Source organism: Pogoniulus pusillus, chromosome 4, assembly GCF_015220805.1.
Source record: "Pogoniulus pusillus isolate bPogPus1 chromosome 4, bPogPus1.pri, whole genome shotgun sequence".
NCBI classification, from domain to species: domain Eukaryota; kingdom Metazoa; phylum Chordata; class Aves; order Piciformes; family Lybiidae; genus Pogoniulus; species Pogoniulus pusillus.
Window position 1 is genome coordinate 17,471,451 of NC_087267.1, and position 6,302 is coordinate 17,477,752.

A 6,302-nucleotide genomic window follows, 5' to 3' on the forward strand; every position below is an offset into this window, starting at 1 on the left:
TCTGTTACACGGCGGCACAGTAAGCATCAAAACCATAGCCGCACAGTGAATAAGGCAAAATAAACTACATTTATATAAATAAACAAAAACGAATGGGTTTTGTTCCTGTGTTTTATGGCCAAGGGCTGTATTCACAAGCCTTGGCATAACACAATGAAACTTAGAATGGAACTTCTGCAAAAGCAACTGGAAAAACCCTTCAGGACTTCTCCACACAGCAGTGTTTTCATGAAACTTTGCACGTGGACTTCAAGGTGTCATTATGTAATTTATAAAGTGCTTCCAGCAAGACCCTGAAAATAATGACAGATATGCAGAAAAAAATTCAGCTGTGCCCCCTGGGCAATATTCTTAGAGAGCCTTTCAGTACAGAGGATAGGTTAGGCAATGATTTTTTGGTCACTGAACTGGCTAGTTTGGTTTGCTGCTTCTACCAATTACCCAAGGAGGTAATGTAAAACTGAAGGTGTTTCTAAAACAGCTATGAGAGTAGAGGGGCATAATCAACTGGACACAAAACCAAATAAGCTTGAGGAACTGGGGATAAACCAGCCATAGCAGGCAAAGTTGTTACAGAAGTGAGACATCCACACAGGACAGTGATGGACTTGAGGGGTTAGAAAAGGAAAGCAAAGACATACTTTTCATAGCAAGGAAAAAGGTCAGACTGAAACATGCTGTGTTGTAAGCCAGCTGAAGCTGACTGGAGTTCATCATAAGAGTTACAGCTTACAAGCAAAATTACATGCCTAGGAACTTTGCACTTGGCAGAATATTCCTGCCCTGCACTAAAGGGATGAAATAAGACAGAGAAAGCAAAGCACTCTTTTAAACATGCTGTTGTTCTTCCTGTCATTAAACAACCTATGCTGGACAACATTCCCATTTTCTTGTTTGCCTCAAAGGAGGAGGCCTGCCTTTTGCCACATCAAAACTCACTCCTAGAACCCTTCACACTAACACTATTACATAGCTATCTAAACTGTTTCTAGTTTGACTTCTAGCCTGTTTTTGACTAAAGCAGTTAAGTTTCCAAGTGATGTGGCTTTCCTAAATCTCCTCCCCTATTCACATCCTCATAAGCTGTGCAGTTGGGTGTTTAAATTCCACTCTGCACTGGACACTTCTTTACTTGGCCATGAAGAAGCTTATCCACATCATCTCCTCTCCACCCTTTCTTTCCTTTGGGCTTTACACTGTGCTATTGTTAAACCCTTCCTTTTTGATTATGTGTTTCCTAAGCTTAACTATGGATGAAGACCCACAATATGAGGCCTCGCTAACAATCACAGAATCACAGAACCATTCAGCCACTTCTTTACACACCTCTAAATTCCACCTGAAGCTTTACTTCTGCCCTCATGTCCAGCAGTTATCACTTCATAGAAGACAGGCTGGACTGACATAAGGATAACTGAGATGGATTTAGGTTTATTGCCACTCTATTTGTCCTCTCCCTACTTGATGGCTTTGTTTCCCTCTTGCAACTAGTGCTTAAACCAGATTGTTAAGAAGAAGCTGTTTCTGTGACATGGGGTGGTATAACCCCAACCACACCAGAGCCATAATCACAGGATCACAGGATATTAGGGGTTGGAAGGGACCCAAGGAGATCAAGTCCAATCCCCCTGCCAGAACAAGACCACACAATTTAGCACAGATCATGGAGGAACACATCCAGACAGGCCTTGAAAGTCTCCGGGGAAGGAGACTCCACAAACTCTCTGGGAAGCCTGTTCCAGTGCTCTGTGACCCTTACAGTAAAGAACTTCCTCCTTGTACTGAGGTGGAACCTCTTGTGCTGCAACTTACACCCATTGCTCCTTGTCCTATCACAGGGAGCAAGTGAGCAGAGCCTGTCCCTCCCCTCCTGACCAGCCCTCAGATGTTTATAAACATTTATGAAATCCCCTCTCATTCTTCTCTTCTCCAGACTAAGCAGCCCCAGGTCCCTCAGCCTCTCCTCATAAGCCATGCCTTCCAGCCCCCTAATCATCCTCCTAGCCCTCCGCTGGACCCTTTCCAGCAGAACCCTGTCCCTCTTCAGCTAGGGAGCCCAAAACTGAATGTGGTATTCAAGACAAGGTCTCACCAGGGCTGCTAATGTTCACTTGCAGCCTGCAGATGCTATCTCTTGTGCAAAAGCTCTGCAGAGAATGCCTGGGATCATGGAGGCCCCAGTGCCTGGCAGAACTTGACAAGGCTGTCTCATGCTGGCATTTGGGCACTTATGGAAAAGGCCCTAAAACGTAACAAAGAAGTTGGTCTGTGCATTTTTACATGCAAGGGACTTTTTCTTATTTTTTTTAAAGTAGATGCATTCTGAGAAATAACAAGTAAACAGCTCCCACAAGCCCGGGCCTGAAGCTGAGCACCTGCAGCTTAAATAAGGTCATCATTGTTGGAGCAGGGTTTAAATAATTTAGTACAAATTGGCTTTTCTATAGGTGCTGACAAGCACATCATCACTACTTACTAATGAGTACAAGATTCCAGAGGACTGCACTGCTCCTCCCTGCAGCGTGCATGGGTCCCTCCAAACGGAGCGTTTCATAAACAAGCACCTGGAGACCTTGATTAAAAGCCACCTGCTCTGAAGCTGCAGGGAGGACAGATTGCACAGCCTGCAGATGGCCTCCATGGCATGGCTTGCTGATAGCTCTGATACCCTTAGTTGCTGAAATAAAGCTTGTCTCCTTTCCTCCCACACACACAGACTCAACCCTTTGTGCTGTCTGATTTCGTGGAAGGAGTTTATGAGCGTGCCCTCAAAAGAGGGAGTCTGGCAGTGACTGCCACCACAGAAACCATCAGTCTAACAAACTCTGCCTTTGTGACAGTACTGTCCATTGTTGTCACTCATCACCTTTTGGCCTGATGCTGCAAAAAGAGAGATATTTGGTGAAAAGAAGATAAAGGCATCCCAGGAGTAATCTGTGATAAGCAACCATCTGATACGCTTCACCACCTGTTGTGCAATTTTTCCCTATTCATGCCTGTGACTTCATGGATTGTTAATGAAAACCCACACAGATTTAATCAGGGCTAACCTTCTCCCTCGAGTCCTGCAAGCTCTTCCAAATGGGATGTCTCAGTTTTAACGTCAGTGTTTCTGGTGTGCTGGTCCTGGCACAAGGTTCTTGTAGGAGTTTCAAGGGCTGTGCTTTCAAAGATGGAAAATAATAAAGTGAGGAAGAGCTCTGTCAGGACTGGGAATTTCTGCAATAACTAGGGTCTGAAAGGATCTCTGAAAAAGACTTGAATAACCACATGCCCTGAATGACTTAACTCCTTGTGAGAAGCCCAGGAGCCTTTTCTGTCTGTGTGCTTGCATAACTTCAAAAATTAATTCATTGTTCAGAGCTGGAAGTGAGAAACTTGTCACAGTACCGTGCTCAGCACTTTCCAGAAAGCAACATCAAGCAAACACCTTTTGGCTACTTAAGGTATTCTTGTCATGCTGCAGGGGCAGAGATTATTTGAGAGTGTATAGTTAGCTGACAGCAAGTGTAGTATTCTGACAGGATAACCTGTTAAAGGTTTTGTTTCTAATCTGGTAGTCTGCAAAGCAATTGAAAATTTGAAGTATTCCAAATAAAAAAGAAGCCAATCCATTGTTGCTGTTCTGATTGACAGGTCGAAGTGATGCCTGAAGCCTTGCAACCTTGAATCTCAGTCCTTGCCAGCACAGCAGCCTAGAGATTGTCCCTAGAGCTGCACTAAGTATACCTTGCTTTGTTTTCACATACATTATGTCTGCAGAAGCCACCCTTGAGTTATACGGGCTGCTCTCAGAAACCCCTCCCGTGCTTGCTTACATCTCCTGCTGTGCAAGCTAATTAAGCAGCATGCCATGGGCAGCTCTGTGGGCTACACTTCACTATGCCTGGCCTCTTGAAAGCAAGTCAGGTGGTCACTCCTCTTTGCCTATTCCTGTTTAGGCTTCACACCCTGTGGGACATCACATCTGAGAAAGTAACCACACTGCAAGATCAAGAAAAGACTGGATGAGGCACTTAGTGCCATGGTCTAGTTGACTGGATAGGGCTGGGTGATAGGTTGGACTGGATGATCTTGGAGGTCTCTTCCAATCTGGTTAATTCTATGATTCTATGATTCTATGTGCCACTCCCTCATTTGCCAGATCAAGTCATCTCAAGGGCTGAAAGCATGGAGTGGTCTTGATAAGAGCAGCAAAAGCCAGGAACTCTGACTGTCAATGTCCAGTCCTGCTCATGGCCAAAACTAACTCTTTTTGATTTTTAGCAGAAAATCAGACTTTAACATCTTGGTTTGCTAAAGCCAAATATTGCTTTACCAGCTCTTTGGCACCTTGACACCTCCATCTCCCAGTGAAATTGCTCCAAACAGCTGGCAGAAATGATGGAGTCAATACTGCAAGAAAACAAAAAGATGGCTTTTAGAGAGCACCAGTGATAGGTCACACAGAGAGAATTGCTTCTGGTTTTTAAGATGAAGTATTAAAATGATACAAGGGAATGGTTTGATCATATTAGTACAAACAAACAGCAGCTAATGCATAACTTTTATAGTTGACCCTTATTTATTCCTTCAGGTTAATTGAATTTCATACTTGATGAACTAGTAAATTGAAAACCCTAACCTGCAAGGGCTAATTGAAGTTCCTTTAAAAATGTGCTTGCTTACATCTCCTGCTGTGCAAGCTAATTAAGCAGCATGCCATGGGCAGCTCTATGAGCTACACCTCACTATGCCTGACCTCTTGAAAGCAAGTCAGGTGGTCACTCCTCTTTGCCTATTCCTGTTTAGGCTTCACACCCTGTGGGACATCACATCTGAGAAAGTAACCACACTGCAAGATCAAAGAGCATTGAAAATTTGGAGAAAGGGATAGTCGTGTAAGATGCTGACCCCCATCCAAATAAATGGAATGAAGAGAATCAGCTTGGCTTCAGTGAGAGCTGGACCAGATCCCATGGCTTCTGGGAAAAGTTTAAAGAGTCAGTTTGTTCCACTGGGAATTAGAAATATGAAAATGGATAATTAATGTGGTATGAAAAGAGAGAATGAAGGATCATTTTATTTGTAGAGGAGCAAAGGAAGGTGCAGAGCAGATGTGAGTCAAAGCAGAGGGTGCACATAACAGTTCCAGTCATCTGTGTTTTAAAACAAACAGCAAGAAGCAGCAAAGCTCCTGGAAGGCAGATAGGATATTACAAAAATATAGTTAAATGAGTACAAACAAAATCACACACAGTATCACAGTATTATCAGGATTGGAAGAGACCTCACAGATCAAGTCCAACCCTTTACCACAGAGCTCAAGGCTAGACCATGGCACCAAGTGCCACATCCAATCCTGCCTTGAACAGCCCCAGGGACGGCGACTCCACCACCTCCCCAGGCAGCCCATTCCAGTGTCCAATGACTCTCTCAGTGAAGAACTTTCTCCTCACCTCAAGCCTAAATTTCCCCTGACGTAGCTTGAGGCTGTGTCCTCTCGTTCTGGTGCTGGCCACCTGAGAGAAGAGAGCAACCTCCTCCTGGCTACAACCACCCCTCAGGTAGTTGTAGACAGCAATAAGGTCACCCCTGAGCCTCCTCTTCTCCAGGCTAACCAATCCCAGCTCCCTCAGCCTCTCCTCGTAGGGCTGTGCTCAAGGCCTCTCCCCAGCCTCGTTGCCCTTCTCTGGACACGCTCAAGCATCTCAATGTCCCTCCTAAACTGGCGGGCCCAGGACTGAACACAGTACTCAAGGTGTGGTCTAACCAGTGCAGAGTACAGCTAACCAGTACAGAGTACAGCTAACCAGTGCAGAGTACAGCTAACCAGTGCAGAGTACACTGCATGAAGCAAAGATATGTGTTAAAGAAATGCTAGGAAATAAAGGCTGTGCTCATGGCACATTACAGCGCCTTGCTGTCCAGATTCAAGGGCAAGATCCCACACAAACAAGTTATTTCCATCAGCCAGGAGTGGAAAGGAAGTCTGCCTTCTGAGCTGGAAATTCAAATGAATATGATCCTAAGTGCAACTTTCTCTCCTGTTCCATTTGCTAAAGAAATAGTGAAAATCTAACTGAACTGTATCTAAAGCGTATCCTAACCACAGAGCACCATGTGGCCACGGGAGAGGATAGAGTCCTCCTTTCACCAAGATAATCTGCAAACTCAAAGCTAAAGAAAGTGTGTCTTAACTATGCTAGCCCTCTGCCTCACCAGAGAAGGAGAACCCTTCGTTTTGCCTAGGCTACCATTTCTCTTCACAACTTGCAACTCCTTTCTGTTGTACAATGACAGTCTGGACTTCTTTAACCAGA